Raw genomic sequence first — 25,121 nt, forward strand, 5'->3', positions numbered from 1 at the left:
CTCTCTGCACAAATGCTGAACAACCTTAGTGGAGACAGATTCTCCACAAAGCCAAGGGACCTTCACTGCCTCCACCCACTAGGTGACCTCACTGCTTCCAAAATCTGTCAGGACTGGTTCTAAACAGTTTCCCTCCAGACTGTCCCCAATGCTTGCTATCCCAAGACAGTTGCCTAAGGCAATGCTTTGTAACAGAAGCAGAAACGAAAATGCTGCACATACCTTTGAAGAATAGGAGTGAAGGAAGAAAGGATTGGAAGGACTTCTGTAACTCACAAGAGCTGTTTGATTTTCACTGGACACCATGGTTACATTTCAAGCCAACCTTAAAATGCAGACACTATACATTCTTCAAATTTCAGATCCACCCAAAAACTTAGACAACTCTTCTTGTTTGCAAATGTGTCTGTAGCAGCTTTCATTCTCCCTGCAATAATGTAGCAAATATATATGTGCATCCACACATACATTTACATGGATGATGGAATCTCCTCTGCTCTTATGTATTAAGAAGAGGGTTTGAATGAAATCAGTGCTTTTTGTTTTGCTTTTGAATTCAGGCATCAACTTTTCCTACGTTTCCCCCGAGAAGGGCAGCTGTTACTGGGTATTAATAAAAGCCTGGATTGTTCAGAAGGACATTGCATAGGAGAGAAAGGTGGGTTTGCCTGGCTGCTTCCTACAACATCACAAGGGATTTCAGCTGATAAAATGTTAATATGTTAAGCAATCAGAGCCAACATAGGGCTGCTGAAACTTAAGCCTTTGTACAAATTTTTGTTATACGGCAGCTTCAGGAAGCCTAGTGCCAGAAATTTTTAGTAAACCACATAGGGGAACATCAGTGTCTTTACTCCATTACAGTCCATTACAGAGATCTGTTCTCCCATCCTCTTTCTTTCCACTTTCTCCTCTCTGCTGCCATCATCTGTGTAGTACCCACATTTTTTGGTACCCACATTTCTGCACCTGGAAGAAGAGCATTTGCAGAGTCGTGCTGGATCAGATCAAGTCCAGCATCCTTTTCTCAGTGGCCAACAGATGTCCCACTGTCCCAATAGCACGTTCTCACTTGTGATCCCTGGCAACTGGTATCCAGAGGCATACTGCCACCAACAGTATAGCAAAACTCTGAGACTGGTACAAAAGGTGTACACATTTCATTGGTTTGTATGGTTCTACAAACTGCGGCTGGTGAAGTGGTTTGCTAGGATGAACCATTGGTTGTAAGTCTCAGGAAAAGTCACTCAGTGCTATGAGTGCCATAAGCAGCATTATGCAAATGCATAGGGTTGTAACCAACTAACTTATAAGAAAACCTGTCATAGAATCACAGACTTGTAGAGTTGGAAGGGACACTGAGGGTCATCTAGTCCAACCCCCAGAAATGCAGGAATCTCAATTAAAACAGGAAGGTCTGGAACCAGGGATTCTTCAGAGGGTGGCACAGTTTGCTTGGGTCTGCCCCTGGGGGAATAAACTGAGGCTGGCCTAGCACTCCTCCTTGTTTTTTTTCAGATCTCCCACTCCTTTTTCATATGCTTCTTTCATGCTAAGACCTTGCTATGGATGTTGTCAGCAGGGCAGGAATTTTCTCTCGTGGCAAACTGGCAACTTCCACTTATTTTTCACCTACCTCATAGCAATCATCACAACTTTGTGAGGTTAGGCATAGGCAAGCCTTAGTCTTAGCTGGAGGGGAGGTTGTAGCCTCTCCCTGCCCCTCTTGGTTAAGGGTACAATGGTACCTTGGGTTAAGAACTTAATTTGTTCTGGAGGTCCGTTCTTAACCTGAAACTGTTCTTAACCTGAAGCACCACTTTAGCTAATGGGGCCTCCCGCTGCCGCCACGTTGCAATTTCTGTTCTCATCCTGAAGCAAAGTTCTTAACCGAGGTACTTTTTCTGGGTTAGTGGAGTCTGTAACCTGAAGTGTCTATAACCTGAAGTGTCTGTAACCCGATGTACCACTGTATCCTGTCAAAAGGGATCCATGAGGAGTTGATTCTGTCTGACGCCCAGATGGGGGCTAGGTCCATAGAACTCCTCCAACAAGGATCCTTGGAGAGTATCACTATTTGATGTAGGTCACCCCCCACCCCCCATTATGTGGTTTACCCTTAGATACACTCCCAGCAGCAGTGCTGGAGTTCGATAACTGCCATTACCCAATGCCTGTGCCAAATCTTTCACATCTGTAACCAATAATGTTGTGGCTTATTTGAACCCACAAACTCTATATGCTGCTCTCTTGTCTGGTTATTTCATTACATAAGGAGCTACTAGGTCAAATGGCCTTGACATACAAATGGTGATTAAATCCTTTTGGAATGGCCAAAATTCACCCAGTATCATTATCACTGAGACTAAAATGGCATTATTTTCAATTCTTTTTGAGAGATAATGGACAAATGCATGGTTTGGAAAATATGATTACAGAAGTGGATATATATTTTTGCATTCTGTGTATTTGTTTCTGCTATATATATATTTGCTAAACTTCTAAATAACTTGCAAAACATTTGGAGTGTTCTTGTTTATTAAAATGGGAGGAAAATGATATTATCTTCAGCTGCAATCCCATATGCTTTTTTCTTGGGAATAAGTCCCATTGGAAATAAAACCCCCACAGCGGGTTTTATTTCTAAGTAAAGGGGAGCAAGAATAGGCTGCAAGTTGTACATTCACAGGGAGCATCGCTTAGTCCTTCAGGAGAAGGTTCTCCTTATCAGAAGAGGTGCCAGGAGAAACAAATTGCTTGTGGAACCAGGAACACATTTGCAAAACCTGATGAAGGCAAAGATGCTGCAGCTTTAGATTGCAAAGCAGAACCGTGCTAAGAAACTCTTGAAATAGGAACCGCCATCATGAGGAAATTGGGTGTGGGGCAGTGTGCCATAGAGAAATGCAGGAATAAAACAAACAACACACACACACACACACACACACACACACACACACCACTGTGGAGATATAATACTAACAGGCAGCAAGCAAATTAGGTGCATGAATATTCATGAGTTCCAAATCAGCAACACTTAAAATTAATACAAAATATGCCCCACAAATGAGGATTTCGTGAGAAACACATGACTAAATCAGGAGTTGCCAAAGGGAGAATAAATTCTTGCTACACATGACTATTTCCATGCATGCCTGCCTCCCCTCCCAGTCTGAGCATGCTCACAACAGCTCTGAAAGGTAAATGAGAAACTGGGACTAAAAGAGTTAAGGCCTTGCAAAATCCAAGGCTACCCAACTCATAACACCAGACCTAAAGGATGTTTACTGGCTCCCAGTACGTTTCAGAGCATAATTCAGAGTATTGATGTTGACCTTTAAAGCCCTAAATGGCCTTGGTCCTGTCTTCACCCACATTGTTCAGTCCGGACACTGAGGTCCAGCTCCGAGGACCTTATTTTGAAGTTCAAAATAATATTGTGAAGTGCAGATTCATTGAGCTTCCTTGCTGTCAAGCGGCTCTTGGTGAATGACAGCAAGATTAGCTATGATAAACCTGGAAGTAATCAATAAGCCAGGGACAGAGAACCTCTGACCCTTCTGAGGTTGATGGGCTGAATCTCCCATCAGCCCCATACCCAGCTAGCATTGCCATGGTCAGGGATGATGGGAGTTGTAGGCCAATGGCATCTGGAGGGAAACAGCCCATCCCTGTTAACAAAGCACTTATACTCTGCTCTTCCCCTGGAATCGGGCATTTGCAGACCTGCTCCCCCAATTTTATCTAAATTGTTATTATTATTATTTTACATTTGGCTGGTTGTTTCTCCCAACCGGCCAATTCATTTCACCATAAAACTCACTCCTAATGGTAGATTATTTACATTCTCTAGGAAGTCAGAAGCTGCTTTTAGTGGGAATGGCCATTGCTTAGCGGTAGAACATGTGTCATGTACAGAAGGTCCAAGGGTCAAGGACTGGAAGGGGGGAACTCTGGAGAGCCACCGCAAGTCAGCATAGATCAACCTTCCCCAATGTGTTGCTGGACTCACATCCCCTTCAAGCATGGCCAATGGTCAGAGAGTTGTAGACCATCAGCACCTAGCAGACACCAGCTTGGAGAAGGCTATTGTAGACAATACTGACCAAGCTGGACCAATGGTCTATTTTGGTATTAAAGCAACTTCTGCGCTCTCTCCTCACAGCAGAGGAACAATAGCTGTTTAGCCAAGAATATGAAAAGTTAGAATATGAACAGCTAGAACACTGTGAGAAGCCAAGAACATTCTGTATCACTAAATGTTTTACTTGTAGGATAGCATGGTGTAGTCAGGAGCAGTCTAGGCTTTGTTGGGATTGGGGATTTACTTGTGCTCCTGGCGCTGGGATAGCTCTGTAGGGACAATCCTGTCTGGTGCTCTCTCTGACTCCCAGAAGTCTGTGTCCTTTTGAGAGATAGTTTTACAGAACTTAAGCCTGCCTTCTGGTTGGTTTATGGGTTACACATGAGGTTCACCATGTGGGTGAAGATAAAGTTTATCACAGCATGTCAAGAGGAAAAAAAGACAATTCTCTCAAACGAATGTGCTAATTCCCTAGTTAGTGTCGCTCCGTAGGTGTATGCTAGTATATCATATTTCTATCTTCTGTTTGTAGAGCATACATATGCCAACAGATTTTGGTAGAGAGACAAACACAAGCTTAGACAAATCCTGCTTTAATTGGCGATGCTTGAGGTGACAGTCTTTTCCCCCTTTTTCATTCACAGCTAGTCACCAACATGACAGTGTTTGAAGCGCTCTGCAAAGTGACACAGTTTCCATCTCCCTGTGTCCCTTAGATCACTCCCTAATCCTGTTGACCATTGCTATTACAAAAAAAAAGACAAGAGGTTTTGCTTAATTGTCAGTCACGTTTAAATGTCATCTGTTCAGTTTCTGGGGCGCATTCTCTAGCAGTGGACTCAGCGATCTAGTGAGCACATGCCAAACAGATGGTGTGGAGTCAGTCCTGTTGAAAATAGTGGAGACAGCCTCTTTGCATAGTTCTTTTGAACAAAAAAGATTTTTTTCCCGCAATGAAGCAAACACCAGATGCAATTTGTTTGCAAGGGAATTTAGCTCATATTAGTGATAAAAGGCAGACACTAGTCATGAAGAGCAAAGCTTGCAGCTGAAATAAAGAAGGCACTCTCTACAAATTGTCCATCAATTGCAACCCAAGCTGGAGAATTAAGTCCTTTTCCTCAAATGAAAGGGACTCTCGTGAACTAGTTTGTGATTGTCTGCTGAAACAGATTTTCTCTCAACACATCCAAGTACTGTCATATCTATACTGGAGTGGGGAACCTCGGGCCCAGAGGAGCTGAATGTGCTACTCCAAAACCCTCTCTCCAACACTCAGGAATCTATCCAAGTCACACCCTTCACTGACCCTGACCTACACCATTGAGTGCTTTTCCTTGCTTGTAATGTTTCCTTGATAATGCCTTTTCCCTTTGTGGATGGGGGATGAAGAAGGAGTGCAGGTGTGTTTCCGTCTGACCTTTGTATGGTTGAAATGTAGCCTACAAAGGTAAAAGACACAGCCATTACTCTACCCAATGTTTTCCCTGCCCCCACCCACCTACCACTGGAATGTGGCACTACCCCTGGTTTCCCCACCCGAGTGATATGATTGCATCATCTCATTTATTAAATCATAACTTACTGTTATATGTGAATCTTGCCCACAAACCACTATCCAAAGCCATGGTTTATTGACTTTGGGTGGTTGTTTTTTTTAACAAACTATGGTTTGTTATGTATCAATCTAGCACATTCCCTAAACCATGGTTTGTTTGACCACACCAACTCAGATGCTAGCCATATTACAAAGGGATGAGGCAAGAACGGATGGAAAAACCGTTTAGAGAAACCGTTTAGAGAAACAAGCCGTGGGTTGTTTTATTGTCTGTGAGACAACTCATGATTAACTCATGGCATTATGTGTGAACCAGGCCACTGACACCATAATCCTCTACCTCTGAAGAAATGGCTTTTTCAAGTTTTTGAAGAACATGTTTACTAGGATTAATAATGGGGACATAACAAGGATGGTGGTGCATTTATGACAACTCCTTTAAGATGCTTAACAATAATGCCTCTGGATAATCTTGCTTCCAGCCTAATGCATGTATTTCTTTTCTTAGAGTTTGCCATTACACCATTGAACCACCCAAGGGAAGAATCAGAATCTCCATCCTCAAATGCCACAAAATGTGCATTAATGCACAATTGCTCAATGAGAGAAAGAAGATAGAGAGGTAAACAGTCTCCTTCCTCTAACTTCTGTAATTTTGTGATTAGCATGTAAGGTCAGCTACACCAAACAGATGGCAATTATTTACACTACATTTTACGGATTCAGTGACATTCCCAGCTACGAGTAAAGGGCCTTTTTGAGTTATGTCATGCCATTTCAAATGTGTAGGTTGTGACTGTTTTCAGATGCACAACTCTGAAAGAAACCAGCCTCAAAGGGTAAAAGCAAGCTTCTTTTAACTTTGGGATGTGAAAACATTGCCTGCCTGCCACCCTGCCCCAGATTATGTTGGAATTCAACTCCCATAATTACAGGCTATTGGCAGTGCTTGCTGAGGTTTATGGGAACTGGAGTCCAAACATATTTGGAGGGCCACAGCTTCCCCATCTCTGCTTTAGCAGGCTGCAGATCAGTCTAGCAGAAACCAAAATCCTCACTGTGGAGCTTCAGCAGTTTGATTCTCTTCTTCTATCCAACTACTACAGACTTATGAGATTTATCATGTTTATTTAAAAATAGCAAACATTTTCAATTATTTCTACATTGTTTGGAGAGCATGATTTACCTAGCACAATAAAAAAATTGCATTCTTCTTCAGTAAGCTGCAAAATGTCAACTTTTAAATGATGTCTCCTCAGTGGGTACATCAGAACACTCCCATTTGTATATATATATTTCATTTTCATTTTTATTTTTATTTAATTCACAGATGATTTGACTTTTCTACTATGCATGAATGGCTAAATTCATTTCACTTGTTGAGAGAGAGAAATTTTAATAATTAGAATTTAAAATAGGTTGGCTTTTCTCTCAGTGACCACATCCATTTCCTTTTTCTTTTGCAATTTGTTTCAGACATTCTGTTTTAAGATCATTTTTCCCTCCCAACAATTTGTATCAGTCTGATTGTGTTTTACATAAATGCAAACAGCTGGAAACAGCACTATACGTTTATTTGCATAGCATTTATCACAAACACTAAGTTTCACACACACACACTTAAATGGATGGCTACGGATTACCTTAGGGTTCAGAAGATATGGCGCTGTATCCAATGTTCTCTATCCTGGGAATCATAAGCAGGGAGAGTGTTTTTTTACTCAGGCTCTGCTTGCAGACTTCCCATAGAAATCTGACTGGCCTCTGTGAGAACAGGATGCTAGACCAAATGAGTCACTGATCTGATCCAGCAGGGCTCTTCTATTCACCACAGCTACTAATGTAGCAGAGAATTAAGAAGTGCAGGATCCTTTCATGATACTCACAACCATGCCCTTCACAACACCACCCCTCATAGTCACACACCCTTCTAAGATTCTACAAACTTCTAAGATGATGAAATAATATTAATTATAATTATACAGTAATGTATTGAAACAATCAATGCGGAGCACCATATGTTGCCTTTCAACTAGATCTACTCCACTATTTACTGTGGATGTACATGAGCAAATGATTTGGAGTGCTCCAGTATCTTTTTTTTTTTCTGAATGACTTAAGTTGTGTTTTCCTTGAAGTTCCATTGTATGTAACAGAACTTGCACACCATTCTCTTGAAACAGTAGTGCCTTGCGTTTTCCGCATTCCTAAATGCTAGCTTTGAAGCATACGGAACAACTCCTCAATGTTCTTTCAATACCTTCTCCAGCGTGACCCTAGGAGCCAATCCTCAGTGCCTGACTCACCTCCTTTCACTCTGATTATTTCCAATCAGCACAAAGGGTGAAAAGACCAAAAAGCTCCCTGTTCATACTGACTGGGTGAGTGTTGCACAAATAGTAATAGATCTTCAATCCCCTATGGCCCAGGACCACTACACCTCTGACCACAGCCTGTTCTTTATATTATTTAGGGGGAAAGGATATCCATAAAATGTGTGCGCACAGATATAGAAAGATAGCTAGATCAATGTGCAGTGTATAGTTGAGTACTGTTTCGTCCTACAAGAGACAGCCATCATGCATAAATCACTAGGAAACAGAAAGCATATGCCCAGCCTTATGGTAGCATCCTCTGCATCAGAATGAATACATTAACTCTTTTAGTAAATGATGGCTGGCATAGATAGGAATGTCTAAGTTTTTCATCGCGTCTTGCCTCTTCAAAAGAGCTTGATAAACATTAGCCAATCAATAATTTCGTTAATAAATGATATATATTAAAGTAGTGAAGAGAACATTGGCACCACCGGGTAGGATGTTTTCATCTGCCTTCTCAAACTAAGCAGCTTGATAGCTTCTAGTGTTGGTGGAAACCATGTAATTATGTGAAGAGTTCAAACTCCCCTATAATATTATATTTCATTTCTCTCAATCGCAAATGGTAATAAATGCTAACGTTGAAAAATGAAGAACTTCTGTTGAATTGTAAACGGAGATTTCTCTCCTGAGCACATACTAGGTGGGGATGGTTATAGCCTCCAAGAGGAATTCAGTAGTTCAGCTGGAATTATTTTAAGGAATTCTCTTAGGATGTTTTGGACAGTAACACCATGATTTCATTTCATAATTTTATGGTAGTCTAGCATCCTATTCTCACTGAGGCCAACCAGATGCTTGCAGGAAGTCCTCAAGCTTGACATAAGTGCAGCTTCTCTCTGTCCATCCGACAGTGCCTCTGACTGTGGAGGAAGCGCATAGCCATCATGACTAGTAGCCACTGATAGAGCCTTAACTTACATGAATTTCCCCATGAATTTTAAGGCCCTCCAAGTTAGTAACCATCACTGCCTCCTGTGGGAGTGAGCTCCATAGTTTAACTATGTGCTGTCTCTTTCTTCTGTCTCTTCTGAGTCCTCCAATTTTCAACTTATTTGGATGCCTATGAGTTCCAGTGTTCTGAGAGAGAGAGAAAACTTTTCTCTATTCCCTTGGCAGCGATCAGCATCAAAGTTGTGTTCTTTAAGGGAGGCTTTAAGAAATACCGTATTTTTCCATGTATAACACGCCCCCATGTATAATACGACTCCTATTTTTGGGGACCCCACATTAAGGAAATGGGGGGAGATTGCCCAGAGTTTATGAACTTTGGGGGGCGGGTTGCCAACAATCACTCACCCACCTGACTGCTGCTGCCAATCACACACTTTGCTGAAGCCACCAATCGTCTGCACGCTTGTCACCAGCAGCCAGCAATCACCCGCCCAATTGCCACAGACAGCAGCAGCCAATCATCATCAGACCTTGCCGCAGCTAGCAATCACCCGCCCAATCGCCGCTGGCAATCTCCTGCTCATGGCTGCCACCAATCTCCCATCCTCCCTCAGCACTATCTATGTATAAGACGACCCACAATTTTAAACATTTTTTATAAGGAAAGAAAATCGCCTTATACACAGAAAAACATGGAACACCCCCCCCCCTTCCTGGAAGGTCTTTATTGTCCCAAAAATCTAAATGGCTGAGCATTCCACATAACTCTAATTAATATGCACATTAGGGAAGGGGAAATGACAGGCCCTTGTGGCTGCGTTTCCAAAGAAACAACAAGGGTCGTTTCAGCGGGCCAATCATATTCTGCTTAAGCTCCCTTTGTTAATTGTTGGTTACTGCGAGTGGAGTGATAAAAGCATCTTTAATAAGCAGTGCCCTTTCGTCTTGGACTAATTAAGGACAAAACTCATAGAACAGGCAAATGGTTACATTAGTACATCTTTTTTAATAAATAAATAAATATGGATGATTTTTCAAAAAATACATTTCTAGGAAGTCCACTTCTGTTTTCGTCTACCAAAGTACACATTGTTGCTGTCCCCTATAATTATGATCAGGGAGTGAACATTCCACTGATTAGAGCTGGCCTAATGCGATTACCTGCCAAATTATTGACAAAAGGAAACAGCACATTGACAAAGCCTTGATTTACAATTCCAGAAGTGGCTGCCAGCGTCACTTCCAATCCTTGTAAAGTTGTTACCTGAGTACCTAGCATCTGCTAACATTAGTCCATTTCAATGCAACCTATATTATTATTATTATTATTATTATTATTATTATTATTATTATTATACCGTTCACTATCTACAACAATTTAGAATTCAGAATTGAAAACAATTAAAGTGGAAGACAGGAGCAGGGTGGGCCCTGAAAACACTCTTCTCAGCAGCCAAGGGTTAGGGTAAAGAGGTTCATCCAGGAAGGCTGCAGCATGCAGATTTCCAGAGAGATTATTTGTAGGATGAAAGAAAGGACATGTACAAAAATGCCCGTTTACTTTGAAAGTTAGGTGAACACAAACATCCTCAGAGGACTTACAGGAAAGCTCAACAGAGGGTGTCATGGGGCTTTCAAGTGTGAGCACACAGGAGACCTGGCTTTTGCAGACCACCAGAGATTTGTAGAATAAATGAAAGGGCACTCACACAAATCCTCAGACACTTTGAAAGTAAGGTGAGCACAAGCACACACACACACACACACACACAGGTCAACCCATGAGAATTCCACCAACATTTTCTCTCTCTCTTGATAATTTCCCCATGCAACTTCCTTTTCCATTACTTGACAAAGCTCCAATGAAAAATGTAGAAAATTTCAGTATAATGCTAGAATGCTTTCCTCCTTCTCAAAGGACATTAAAAACAGAAAGGAAAATACATCACCATTTGGCTCTTATCAATTGGGTTTTCCTACAAAGAGGAAAATATTTCTAGCATCACTAAATTACAACAGAAGTTTGTTAGAAGTTTAGGTATTGCTTAAGCCCTGACATAAAAAGATGGGAACCTGCATGGATGATTCATAGTTGTTTTGGGGGTGGGGTGGACAGGCCATTTTAATGTTCTTTCCTTGGCAATCAGTCTACTTTGATGCTTAGGGAGAAAATAATAGTTTTCATTTCTGTTTAAAAATAGCATGTTCTTGGTCTAAGACAAGATGGTAAGCATGTAAAAACGATTTCGTATTTAAGGATCATTTTAAACGTATGGAAATCATGCCTGCAGGCTATTTAAAGACTGGGGTAAAAAAGAAAGGAAAGCTACTTGGTGCTGATAATGAAAAATGATATGCTTCACTCTGCTTTAGAAACTTAACAACTCCTCAAAGGACTTTATTTCAATAGATAAGTGCCCATTTCTGATTCTGACTGGAAAAATAGCACTGCGGGGTCTCAGAAAGAAAGAAAGGGGGGGAAATACATGAGGAGGTTCCATTTTTAAATTGCTGGCTAAACCCCTGGATTCTAGTGACACGCTGGTCAAGCCCCAGGCTTTAGCTTCACTATCTAGGGTGGGGGGTAGAATCTAATCCCTGCTGGTGGAAGGACCGTCGCTCAGTGGCAGAGCATCCCCATTGCTTGCAGAAGCTCCCAAGTTTGCAGCATCTCTAGGTAGGATTGGGGATGGAGGAAAAAAACCTCTTTCCTGAAACCCTGAACAGCCACAGCCAGTCAGGGTAGACAACACTGAACTGGATGGACCAATGGTCAAGTCTGATATATAGGTGCCTCCCTATGTTCCTAAGAAATCATCCTTTGAAGATGTGGCTCAGTGGTAGAGTATCAGCACTGCATGCAGATGTTCCCAGGTTTGATTCCTGGCACCTCCAGGTAGGGCAAGTAATGTTCCCTATCTGGAACCCTGAAGAGCAGCTGCTGTTGACAATGATGAGCCCAATGGAACAATGGTCTGCCTTGGTATATAACATCTTCCTAAGTTCATCTTTCAAGCTTTTATTCAGAACCATAAGGACATAAAGGACTTACTTAAGGTTTAGGTGTACTGCCACAACTCAATGGTAGAGCATGCATTGTGCATGCAAGAGGACTTGGGTTCAATCCTCAACATCTCTAGGTAGGGTTAGGAATCTTCCCTTCCTGAAAACTGGGAGATCCATTCAATCAGTGCTGACAACACTGAGCTAGACGGAGTCTAACTTGGTATGAGGCAGTTTCCTATTTCCAGTAGTGGGGCTTAAAGGAGTGGAGCAATCACAGATACGTCTGGAAACCCATCACTCACACCAGCCAGAGCATAAGGGGAAAGCCAGATCCCATTCCCCTCCATAAGCTACAATCAGGGCTTTTTTCCAGGGGGTACTCAAGGGTATACAGTACCGGCACCTCTTTTTGTTGTTGTTAAAACGTGTGGCACTTACTGTAGCAACTTCATGGTGAGAACCGGCACCTCTTTTTCTAGAAAAAAAGGCACTTGTTACAATCAATCCCTCTTAATGGTGAACTCTGAGAATTATAGCTCTGTGAAGGGGAATAGGGGTTTACTAACAACTCTCAGCTCTCTAAATAAACTAAAGCCCTCAGAATCCTTTGATGGAAGCCATGATTGTTAAAAGTTCTTTCATTCCACTTTAAATGCATGGTGTGAATGTGACTACCTCTCACAATGCATGGGACCATTATTAACTCAACTGTTGATTGTTTTGAACAGTGATTCCATTTTTTGCTGGTCTCCTCAAAAAAACACTAAGTTACGATGACAAGGAGACTGATTCATGACATGCCAACAAAGCTCACACACAAATAGTTCTCTCCTACTTGACAGATTAACAAACCTTAGGTTATAAACAAGCTGGCCTGGTGCCTTTTCCATCTCGCTAATAGTAATACCTCTCAGGAGCATCGTTAACAATTATAACAATGTGGGTTTGGAGACGAGATCAGGTCAACACTAATGAAAATGAACGCAACCCTTCCTGACTGTGGTGTGGCGAGAGCTAATTAAGCCTATTCTTAGAACCCTGCATTAGGGAGAACAATGAGGTGCATTATAGCGGAAAGATCCCTCAAACAGCCAAGGGGATTTATCATCGCAGGCAGCCCACCTGGCAAAACCTGACTCATCCATCAACGTCCATGTATTTTTTTCCAAATTTATCTGTCTAAACATATGCTCCCCTCTCTACTTACTGTCATGTAAATAAGGGTCAGTTGGGTGACCACTGTGGTTGCATCATAGCTTGGCTATGGACCAGTGGGTAGCCAAAGCAAATCACTTAATCTTGGAACACCATTTTATTTTCTATGATATTGAGAATGGACACCATTTTCTAGGGATGGGGTTGAAGAAGAACATATCAAATCTGAAACTCATGAATCCCTTTAGAACTTTATTAGCTTCTTTTCAATCTTCTCAGACTGAGCCCCAGACCGGAAGAGGAACCTCCAATTATTTAACAGCTTTATTAGTAGTTTTAGTTTTTTAAAAATAAAATCTCTCCCCACAAAAAGGGAATGAATCTCTCCACCTGCATATCACAAATTTTGGACCCCAAATGAATCCACCCTATTTCTTCTTTCACCCACCTGTTTCCCTCTAGGATTTAATCAGAGTTAAATATATTCCCAGGGACACCCTCCTTAAGAAGGGCCACACCCAGTCTCTTTCAAGGTGATGGGCATATCTTCCTCCCACAATGAGGCACCGCACACTCCCTGGACCAACTCAGTCAATCCCCTTCTACTAGATTTTATCACCCATGTTGGGCAGGGATCAAGAGGGCACATTGTTGGCCTCACCACCAAAAGTGTCCTATTCACATCCTTGGGCTGTAACAACTCAAACTGATCCCACAAGGTGTAATTCACAGATGCTCCAGGGACCTCCAGTTGTGATCCAATTGTGGCATTGTTCATCACAAAATCGGGTGACATCAGGACCAAGCCTGGTAGGGGCTGAACTCTTGTGCCATCCCTCATAGCCAAAATAATGTGCATCTCATTATTTTTTAATCCTTCCTTTTATACTGGGACCACCTCTGTTCTTCTATGGATTTGCTAGCTCTATATTTCTTAAGCTTAATTATCTAATTTTTAATTTTTAGTTCCTGATGGCACCTGAGAGCATCTTCAATATACCCCAAGGATTTTATTGCTGTTTTAATGTGCATTTTTATTTCTTTGCAGCTATTGCTCTTTAAAAAGATTGTTTTATGCTATCACTGGATTTATTATAATTCTGCTTTTCAGGTTGCTAACCACTTCTGGAGGTTCTTTATCAGTAGAGTGTGGTAAAAGAAAAGAAAAAGTGAACCTCTAACCTTTTGCAATAAAATAAAATATTTTTTTTACTGATATAGGGGATCTAATACCTTTTTCTATTTCCCTACACTACATTTTCATCACGTATAGAAAACATTTGCTCTAAAAGATACAAAAAATACCTATGCTTGTCCACAAAGGGAGCCACCGAATTAGACTCAAAGGGACACATCGATCCAACTAAGTTCTGCTCAAAGTTGACCTATTGACATTAATAACATTGCATTAACCATGTCCATTAGATTCCATGGGTCTCCTCTGAGTAGAATGACATTGGATACAAACCAAAAATTGATTTCTGCGCAGCTTGTTCCAGGACTTGCCAACTTTACCTACTGTATGGAGAGTACCTTCAAGAAACACAGATTCCCAACAAGAATTCCAATATTGCAGAACTCTTGCCCCTACCCAGTAGAGGATTGACAAGAGTATTATGTGCAAGCAGCGATGTAGGTATCCCCGCATCACCTCCCCATGAAATTCCACTAGCCTTATTGAAACCCTATTTGTTCTGCTTAGATTCTTTGGACGTTACTCCCCAGTACAGTTCCTCCCAGTTTTGCTGTGGGAGAAAATTGGTGGCAACTCTAGAATCTGCTTTCTGCAAATGCTGGTGAAAGCTGGTCCTTAAAGTATATTGAACAAGTTCTCTAACTCATTAAGTTGGGTAAGAATCAAATGCAGATCCCACTTACATTATGATATCCTTATGCAGCCTTTTAGTGGCAGGTGAGACAGGGGTTCCCTTTGTAGTTTTCCTTTCTGTCTTTTCCTGAATATAACACACTGGCTTTTCATGTAAATATGTATTTATTTATATTTTATGACACCTATCTCAAACCACTTCTCCAAGGAGCTTAAGGAGGTATACACCCACATTAATCTCTGCAACAACCCTGTGAGATAGGCTAACCTAAGAGACATGCCCAAGGTCACCCAGTAAGCTTCATGGGCAAGTGGGGATTTGAACTCTAGTCTCCTAGATCCTAGTCCAGCACTCTAACCACCACATGCTACTTATTCCTTGCACTTCCTTCTTCCCCAAACACTTGGCATTTCAAAAGGATTGCATAAATATTCCTGCATTAGTTCTCATTAGCATAGCACTGAGATGCATCAGAGCTCTTATACAGACATTATTGTGGTGAAGAAGTAAAAGTAGTGGGGCTAGGTATATAGTGAGTAATTATAAATGGGGGGGCCCTCAAAAATTCAGGCCCCCACTTAAAAAAAATAAAAACCCAGGGCTCATTTTGAGACAAGCTAAACCCAATGACTGGGCCGATATTGGAAATGACTGACAGTGACCTCCTCCTGCCACCTTCCTGCCCACTTCACAAACAAAACGTTTACAAGTGCAACTGGTGGAAATGTATTGGGAACAGCAAAGGAGGGAGGAAAATAAAAGGAACATTGGGGGCGGGGGAAGTCAGCTTTTATATTTGTACTAAGTTGGTCATCATTTGTTAAAAATTGTGGAAAATCAATAAAAAAAATAACTGGGGATGATTGGGGAAATGATCAGAAATGCCACTTCCTGCTAAAGATGTTTCAGAAAGGATAATTTCCCATGATCTACCGGAAGTGACATGCCAAAATGTGCTCAGAGGCGCCATATTTACCACAGCTGCTGTGATGGAGGGTAGAACAATCCAAGCTATTGAGATGACCCCTGATCCCCTTCTTGTTTCTCAGCCTGCAGCATGTGTGACAGTGAGTGACTTCGCATATCTGTAATTACTTGGTTTTCAATTACTGAGTTTTGCAGGCATTCATTTTGAATATTCACACACACAAAACTCCCTCTAATGTGTTTCTGAATATTCAAAGGGAATACTTGCAAAAATCCAATAGCCTTTGAGCTGAACAAGCAGGTGACTCTGCATCCCTAACTGGGACCCTTGGAAAGTGGCAAAATAATCATCTATAAACCTTTTGAAACTCCCACTTGAACTGAGAGAGGGGAAGGGGAGTTGAGCGTTAATTCATAAGGGCAGTTTAAAAGGCATCACATCAATTTATCTTTGTCAGGAGTTCAAGCTGACAAAAAAGTTACCTTAAAATAATTTACACTATCCATCATAAAAAGGCTCATCAAAAAGGAAGATACAGATTTAGCACTGAACCATAAACTCCCAAGGACTTTTGGACAATGAAGAATGAGCAGCCAAACTGCTATTTGGAGGGCTATGTCCTCGCGAGACTTTAAAGCTTGGGGGGTCCTTTTCAGCCTGAAGGCCACATGCAGATGTCAGTGGAGGCTGGGGCCACTGGCAAAAGTTGGCAGAGAAATAGATGTGACTCTTACATTCATCCAGCAGGCTAAATCTACAGCTTCCTTTGTCCAATAGGCTACATTGTCCAGTAGGCTACACCTACAGCCACCTTACTCCAGTAGGCTACATTTACAGTGATCTTTGTCCAGTGGCCCATCTAGTCCAGCATCCTGTTCTTGTAGTGGCCAACCAATGCCCCCAATGGGAAGCTTGCAAGCAGGAGATGCTTGGAACAACAAGTGTTGCTGGACTCACCTGGTATTCTGAGGCATGCTGCCTCTGACAGTTAGTGACAAACCAGCTTGGGAAAGCCCACAACCAGGACATGAGGGTGATACCAAGCTAGGGGTCATGTCTAATTCATGCTAGGGGTCTTCTCTAATTCACAGATTTCAGATTATAAAATATTGAAGCAGTAAACCTTTTGACCCTCTCCAACTCAGGCCATGTTCTGCAAGGTGTTCTGCATGTTCTGCAACTCAGGCCCTGAATACAAGGTGGGGCAAATCATGGGAGAAACCAAAGGAGTGAGCTATCATCTGTTCCTTCCCCCCTCCATTGCTAGTGTTTCTGGTCTAACATGTTGAATTGAATTAACAACAGGATTTTGAATGCTGCTTCAGCTGCCAGGGTGCTGACCGTGAGAGAGAGTCCAATATTTCACTCCAAATCCCAGTTGATGGATGGTTTGTTCCTCATCTTTTCTTTTCTTTTCTTTTTTTAAAAGAAAGATCTTTTATAGCATCTGTTCAACACATCTACAAAACCTTTTCACTTTTCAATCCTGGAGGGTTAATCCATCCTGCTGCTTGCTGAATGCAAAAATAATAAAATAAAATAAAAATAGGGAGAAGAGGAGGAAGGGAAATGACATATCATCTGAAGCTGGGCAGCTTCACAGGCTGACATGGACTTCAGAGTTTCTTTAATGAGAACGAGGAGATGACATGACCAATATATTAATGACACAATAAGTTACTCACTAGCTTGCCTGACTCGCAAACCGGTCTCTTGAGATCCAAGCCGAGAAGCATTCCCTTTGAAGAGGTAAGGCCAAGTTAACGCACTGGTGTGGCGATGAATATTTCATAGCTCATAAGAGTTAGCTCCCTTTCTCTCCCTGCAGATATGAACTGACATAGTAAGCAAGAGGCAAAGCACAGAGAGAATCTGAAGGTTTCTTGCACTCGTGTGTATTTCATTTCTTCCTTTAAAAAGAAATCAAGAAGTTAATTGATCTCAGTCTATAATAAGTAACAGAGCAATGCATGGAGAATTTAAGAGAAAGAGATGTAAATGTATCAAAAAATTGAAGGGTTTTTTTGAAGCTCCTAAGGCACTATAGATTCAAAGCAGTATCATGTCCTTTCAAACTGTCATGGCTTTCCCCAAAGCATCCTGGGATCTGTAGGCTGCTAAAGGTGCTGAGAATTGTTAGAAGACTCCTGTTGATGGTTAAACTGCTCTGGGAAGTGTAGCTCTGTGAGGTCCATCTAGCTCAGTATTGTCCTCACTTACTGGCAGTGCTGCTCTGGGATTTCAGGCCAGGGTCTTTCCCAGACATACCTAGAGATGCCGGAGATTTAACCTTAGGCCTTCTGTATGCCAGGCAGATGGTCATAGCTGTCAAGCGTCCCTTATTTGGCGGGACAGTCCCTTATCCCAGCGCTGTGTCCCGCTGCTGTCCCTTATTGATGATGTCCCTTAAATTTCCCAGGTTTCAAAGGAAGCAGCTCCTCTCCCTCCCTCCCTGCCGGCCAGGGAGGAGAGAGGCTCCAACTGTGTTGCTTGGCTGTGTTGCTCACCCAATAAGAAGTCTAAGAACGACTGGGGGGTGGAGCTTGCATGCCTTGTGCTGATCAAATTGGCTGTGTTGCCTGGGGACTCGCCTTTGCTCAGCGCTTCCCAGCGGAGAGGTGACGGTGGTTTTCCTTGAGGCTTCAGGCTTCGTTTGGCTGCTGGCTAGGCTTTCTGCCTTTGGCTCGGAGGGGCTCAGAAGTTGAACATACCTGTGCCTGGAAAATCCCTTATTTTGGCTGCTGATCCCTTATTTTTGCGTTGACAGCTATGCAGATGGTCTACTGCTGAGCTATGGCCCTGGGTGAAAAAGCCAGTGTGGCATAGTTGTTACTGTGTCAGACTAGGACCTGGGAGACCAGGGTTCAAATCCCCACTTGGCCATGAATTTCACTGTGTGACCCTGGACCAGTCACTGCCTCTCAGCCTAACTTTACCTCACAGAGTGATGATAAGATGGGGATGAGATGTGTGTATACCACCTTGAGTTCTTTGGAGAAAAATGGAAATGAATGAATGAATGAAATGTACTTAAATTTTGCTGGAAGAAAAGCAAAGCCTGCTTCTTCATGAAAATTCTCCTGGGGCAGCCCTATTGAAGTGAACAGAAGATACACAGAAGACATTCATGTTGACTTGCACTCAAGGAAAACTCAACCTGAGATTTGCAACTGAATCTTTTTGGGGGGACCTTGCAGCTCATGTGAGGAAGGCATGCTTCATTTGCCATTAATTTTCTCCCCATATCAAGAGAACAATCGGATAATGTTCCTCATTTCTCCTACCATCCTCAACTCTGCTTTTGTCACACTCTGTAAAAATAAGTTAACCAGAAATATTATTTTTGTCTAAGCCTAAATTTCAAAGCATCTCTTGTCATCTGGCAGGCAGCTTCACACATTGTCTCTTTGGAGACATCTGTGCAGCAGAACACCATGGAGCAACTAAATCCAGAAGCTGGCCTGGGGATGGGTGGAAGAGGCCTTTTGTTTGTGCCATCAGGGAAAGCTTCCTAACAGAGAGAAAATTATTAGATGCTGGAATTGCCTCCTGGGTACAGGGGAAATTGTCCTCACTGGCAAGGGGAGAGAAAACATACAGTAGAAAATGTTTTTTAAAAATGAAAATAAGGTAAATGGATACTGAAAATACAGAAAACAGTATATAGGGTATAAATGACTACCTGTTGTCTGCAAACCTTGCTGTCCAATGACCTTCCTTCTGTGATGTCACAGAATGTTCACAATTAGCATAAGACCAGAGAAGTTTAGCTACTCAGTATTAACCATAGTCATAACTGTTGTGAAGACGGAAGAGATTTGGATGGGCTGGGAAGACAGCTGCACTGAAAGCAGATCTCTCTCTCTCTCTTTAATAATTTTGATTTTATCATACATTACAAATATTTTATTTATTTGTCCCCTCCTCCTTTATATTATATTGATTTTACGTAAGGCACATTGTGTACTGTTTCTAAAAGTGCCTGATATAAATCTACCAAATAACAACAATTAATAAATAGTCAATGAAGCCTAAGGGCATAAAATATGTGGCCTGTTTGTGAAAAGGCTTTTTAGGACATGTCTTTCCAAGGGAAGGAAACTCCAGGGAAGAAGAGGCACACCATCACTGATTGGCTGGGAAGCGTGTCCCATGAAAGTTCTTTCTTGTCTGCTTTCAATACCGTAATCACAAGCAGCAAAGAGTTCCAACTTCCTGCTGAATGCTTCTTTGTTTGGCCTTAGAAGTATAACCTTCAACAAAATGGAGTCTTCCTCTTCAGGGTTCCAACCAGCCGTCCCTGTCTCATTCTGTGATGCTCCAATCCATCATCCTGCTCCAGTTTTACATTTCATTTCTCTTACTTATTCCATGGCTACTGGGTATGCTCAGTCCTCACTGAGTTGATTTTGGGGTTCCTTCTTTATTTAAAGATTTTCCTTTCTTCTGCAAACCTTGCCAGCTTATGCATGGATGGCGCCATATCCTGCATGGACTTGGATGACACCATTCTGGCTGCACAAGGATCCACCAGTTTGGCTACATAAAGGATCCACCCTCAGAGAAGTCAACACTTATAAACTGGTGTCAAGAAGTCTAGTCTCAGGGTTTTGGTGTCTGGATCCAACACCTCAAGGTGCAGAGAATCTGCTGAGCAATCCTGTTCCTCCTCTAAGGAGACCTCAGGCTCCAGGTGCGGGCAGGGCTGAATACTGACATGCAGTGGGCAGACTGAATTTCCAAGGAAACCCACAACTGCCTTCCCCAGCTGATTAGGAACATGGGAAGCATCCCTAGTTCCCAGTTTCAATGGAACAGACTCCCACACGAGGTGGTGGATTCTCCTTCCTTGGGAGTTTTTTAAGTAAGGTTGCTATATTTCAAAAAGTGGAAAAAAGCACTGCAGACATGGGTTGCCATACGTCCAGATTTTCCTGGACATTTTGCCGATTTCTGCCTGGAAACTGCTTCCGACTGTGGTATTCTGGATATGTCCTGGAAATTCCATATGTATGGCAACCCTATTTTAAGCAGAGTTTGGATGGTCATCTGTCATTGATTGCATTGCAGGAAATTGGACTAGATGACCCTTAGTGTCACTTCCAACTCTACACTTATACAATTCTTTGATTCTATGCTGTGTCAGACCCTTTGGTCTATCTAGTTTGGTGCTATCTACACAGACTGGTAGCAACGCCCCAGGGTTCCAAGCAGGGGACAATTCTACCTGGCAAATCTAAAGATTGGATCTTAAGACAGGGATGGGGAAGCTTTTTCAGCTTGTGAAACCCATTTCCTCATTGGGAAACTTCCAGGGGCCACATGCCAGTAGATGAAGCATTCCAACTATGGAAAAGACAGATGTTTCTAAGCACACAAACTCACACATATTTATCCAGGCAAGAATCACAGTTCACAAGATAGACAAAATAGTATTTTTAGAGGGGCTTGGAGTAGGGTTGGTGATGAACGCAGTGTGAGTTGGGGAGCATACTGAGGGCCAGGCAGAGAGGTCTAAAGAACTGCATTCTGGCCCCAGCATTGGGGTCCCCCACCATTATCTATACTGGCTGGCCCCAGTTTTTCAAGTTCCAGACAAGATGTTTCTCAGCTATATCTGGAGATTCAGGGAACTGCATCTGGAACCATCTGTATGCAACACATATACTTTACCATTAAGCTACACCTCTTCTCCACTCCACCCCCCCTGGCCCCACCAAGACAGCCCAGTATTTTCAAGTCCAAAGTTGGCAACCCACATTGTGATGTATGCGCCTACACTGACACTGCAGAACGATGGAGGCAATGACCTAATTTGCTTGTGCATGTTCCAGCTGATTGTGCACGCCAATCACACTGTCTCATCACCCATTATTCATCTAGGTATTCATTTGCGTACATTACAGCCTGACCTGCATCCAAGTAGCCATAATGATGTGTACAGTTTATGTGCATATTTCTGCATAAGCAGGTGTGTGTTGCGGGGTGGGTGCAGGAAAGAGAAAACATCCTAGATAGCAATTTGGTTTGGATGAAGCTTTTGTACTTCTCTTTGTTTCATTCCCCTCCCCCTGCCCCACGGCACTTTAAAGTTCCTTTTTGATTGACAGTTATTCAAGGGCTGCGTCTCAGGGCTATGCTTGCATTTTTGAACGCTAAAAGGAAAAAAAAATACAAAGTCTACGGTATCTTGCAAGACCCCGTGTTGTCTGTCACATTTGCTTTCATTTTATTCAATCATGTACCTGTCACTTTTGCTGAAACATGACTCCCATTCTTTATGCGCTGTTTTTCCACTTCTTAAGCACCTCCATCATCTCTTGAAAATTAGCCTTCCTTAAAACACAAGCTGCTTCCCCCCCACTCTCTAAACCAGCCTTTATACACACACCAGCAATCAACAGCAGGAGCAAATTTTGCCACTGCTTCAACCAATTGTGTTTGGAAAGTATCAAAGCGAACCATCACACAAATTGCAGGTGGGGATGAAGTCAAAGGGAGCTCTTTAAGTGCTCCTGAGTGCCAAAGATCAGGTGGTCTCTTTGCACCAAGAGAAGTGGGTGTTAAGAAATCAATTCTAGTATTGGGACTGTCGACTGATTGCAGGATGAAAACTCTGGTTAAAGGCCATTCAAACTCCATCCTTGAAATTTAACTTCTGCTGCTTTCTAATGGAAGTGGGATACTGATAGAGGGCTGGAGCAAATCTTTGGCCTTGGCCAGAGGAAAGGGGGCGGTGAATGTGGTCCTTTTCTTCTACTGCTTCTGCTTCTTCCCTAACCATAGAATTTCTTTCCTCTTGGCCTGCCTCTTTGACTTTTATATTCAGCAGTCCAGCCTCATACATTCTCCGCCACCATTGTCTTGCTTAGAGTAGGCCCTAACTCAGGGGTGAGGAACCTCAGTGCCTTGAGAACCTCCCTAGGCTACAACCTGTCCTCAGGCCACAGTCCCTTTCTCAGGCCATAGTCTTCATAGGCATGCCCTCCTTGAGTCATTTTGCCTGGCTGGAATTTTCCCTTGAACTGGGATCATACCGCTTACTTCCTCAGAAGGCAATATGTGTGTGCAAGTGCAGATATGTGGAAGCCTTGGACTTTTGAGTGGCTCCCAGGAATGAGCCACCCGGCTGCTCTGCCTCCATGGTGGGGGTTGATCTTCACTCCACAACAAGCCTCCCACTTTCTCCCATACCAGTCATGGCCCCTATTCCTGCATCTGTGGATGAGGGTGTTCCATCCATCCAAACCAGATGCAACTGAATCATGCCTAGGGGGTGTGCTTTCACTTCTCCAGAGAGCCAGTGTGGTGTAGTGGTTAAGAGCGGTGGACTCGTAATCTGGTGAATCGGGTTCGCGCCTCTGCTCCTCCACATGCAGCTGCTGGGTGACCTCGGGCTAGTCACACTTCTTTGAAGCCTCTCAGCCCCACTCACCTCACAGAGTGTTTGTTGTGGGGGAGGAAGGGGAAGGGGAATGTTAGCCGCTTTGAGTCTCCTTCGGGTAGTGATAAAGCAGTATATCAAATCCAAACTCTTCGTCTTCTTCTTCCAGCATTGCCTCGCCAATGTTAAAAGAGGACACCGATTTGCATAAAATTTGCATGTGCTAATGAGTATGCAGTAAATGCACATTTGGAAAAGATTACAGTCTAAATAAAAATGCAATGCATCTCATCCAATAACAGAGAAAGCTGTGACCTAGCCCTGTGTGTTCCTGCTGAGTCTGCCACTATGGGGATAGGAGCCCCTCCCCCAGCTCCTCAGCTGTTTATGCATTGTGTGAAGAAAGGAACCACAGATTAGCCACAACATGAATACATTGGTCTCATTAGGGTTGAGTTTGTTCAATTACATTAAATACATAGCCCTGTTTCTGAACAATCTAAAAGAATTGTGCTTCTCCATTCCCTCAGCCCTCATTGGCCAGAATTGGTTCTTAGTAAACAACTCAGAAGAACCTCAGGCCTGGGGTTAAAATGCCTCTCCCACCCTGCCCAAAATTCTCAGTCTGGCCCTCAACATCTTCATTATTTACTTATTAAATTTATATTCTACCCCCACCTGCCGCCGCCACCTCAGGAGCTCAGGGTGGCAACACAGTATTGAAACAATGCAGTAAAAAAATAAAATATCTAAATGATCTAAAAAGTAGTTGGGGTAGTGCAAGTGCCATTGTCTAGCTGGAACACATTCTCTGAGAGAGCCTCTTCCCTTCCTTGGTGAAGTATTGGAAGGATGTGTGGATGTGAGCACAAACTAGCTTACTGTAGAAAGGTAAAAATTGCTGCCATTGCCCTGCTCACTTTTGCCTCTTGCCTGGCCAACTGCTGGCATGTGGCCTCTGGAAATTTACCCAGAAAAGAATGTGGCTCCCAGGCCCTTAACTGCAATACTGCTTACTTATTTTTATTTTATATTAATATTCATCAAGACCCATGAAGTTATTTGGGCACCTGCAGCACACACATACAAATTCCAAAAGTGCTTCTACCCCTCCCTATTAAAATGCATTAACATTACACAACGAACTACTGCCTTGATCTTTCATGACACCCCAAATAAGCTGAAAATGCACACAGATTTTCATGCAGGTTATAGAAACTGGCATTGAAATGGGGAGAACTGGAGACTGGAAAAGGGACAAACTGGGAGAGAGTTGACAGTTTTGTCTGACCCTAGCAGAATATCTGTGAGGGGGATACGAACCCCCAACCACCTCCACTATCCCTACGGCCCTGAGACACTAAGAATATGAAAGAAACCCTAAAAGACCTTCCATATTCCTCATTATGAATGGTAGGTGAAGTTTAAGAGGACCACGTATTTGCACTAATCAAGCCTCTTACACAGGGGCACGGAAAATAATCATTTGCTACCAAACTATCCTGAAATTTTATATCTGCATATATCTCAAGAGGTTCAAACTATGTACTTAGTAGTTTGAGCTCAACCATAATTATATCCTTATTATCTTCATAAGATTTACTTATCCCATTATCAACTCCCTCCTCCATTGGAGGTCAGCCGTGTATCCTTTTTATTGCCCATTTAATCCTTCTACCCACCAACTCCTTTCTGATTGATTCACTTATCATGCTTCTTAGCAGACGAACGCTTTTAACATTTAAAAATAACCACGTCCCTTGTCTCTTTATTCTGTCCAAAGCAATGTCTCCCCTCCCTTCTAGAGTTCAAGTTCTTTACTCACTGAGTTGGCAAAATAAAAATGGGTCAGCATTATTTTTATTTGTCATCCATGCATTGGTAACTCCGCCATTAGTGTGATGG

The 25,121-nt window shown here is 42.5% G+C and overlaps 1 protein-coding gene across 1 annotated transcript in view; it reads right to left on the bottom strand.

The window, feature by feature from the left end:
- Window positions 1-25,121, bottom strand: part of CDH13 (cadherin 13) — a 657,553-nt gene that overhangs the window by 631,396 nt on the left and 1,036 nt on the right. The gene's annotated exons all lie outside the window — the stretch shown is intronic.

The sequence above is a fragment of the Podarcis melisellensis genome (genome assembly GCF_964234715.1).
Source record: "Podarcis melisellensis genome assembly, chromosome: 8".
Classification (NCBI taxonomy): domain Eukaryota; kingdom Metazoa; phylum Chordata; class Lepidosauria; order Squamata; family Lacertidae; genus Podarcis; species Podarcis melisellensis.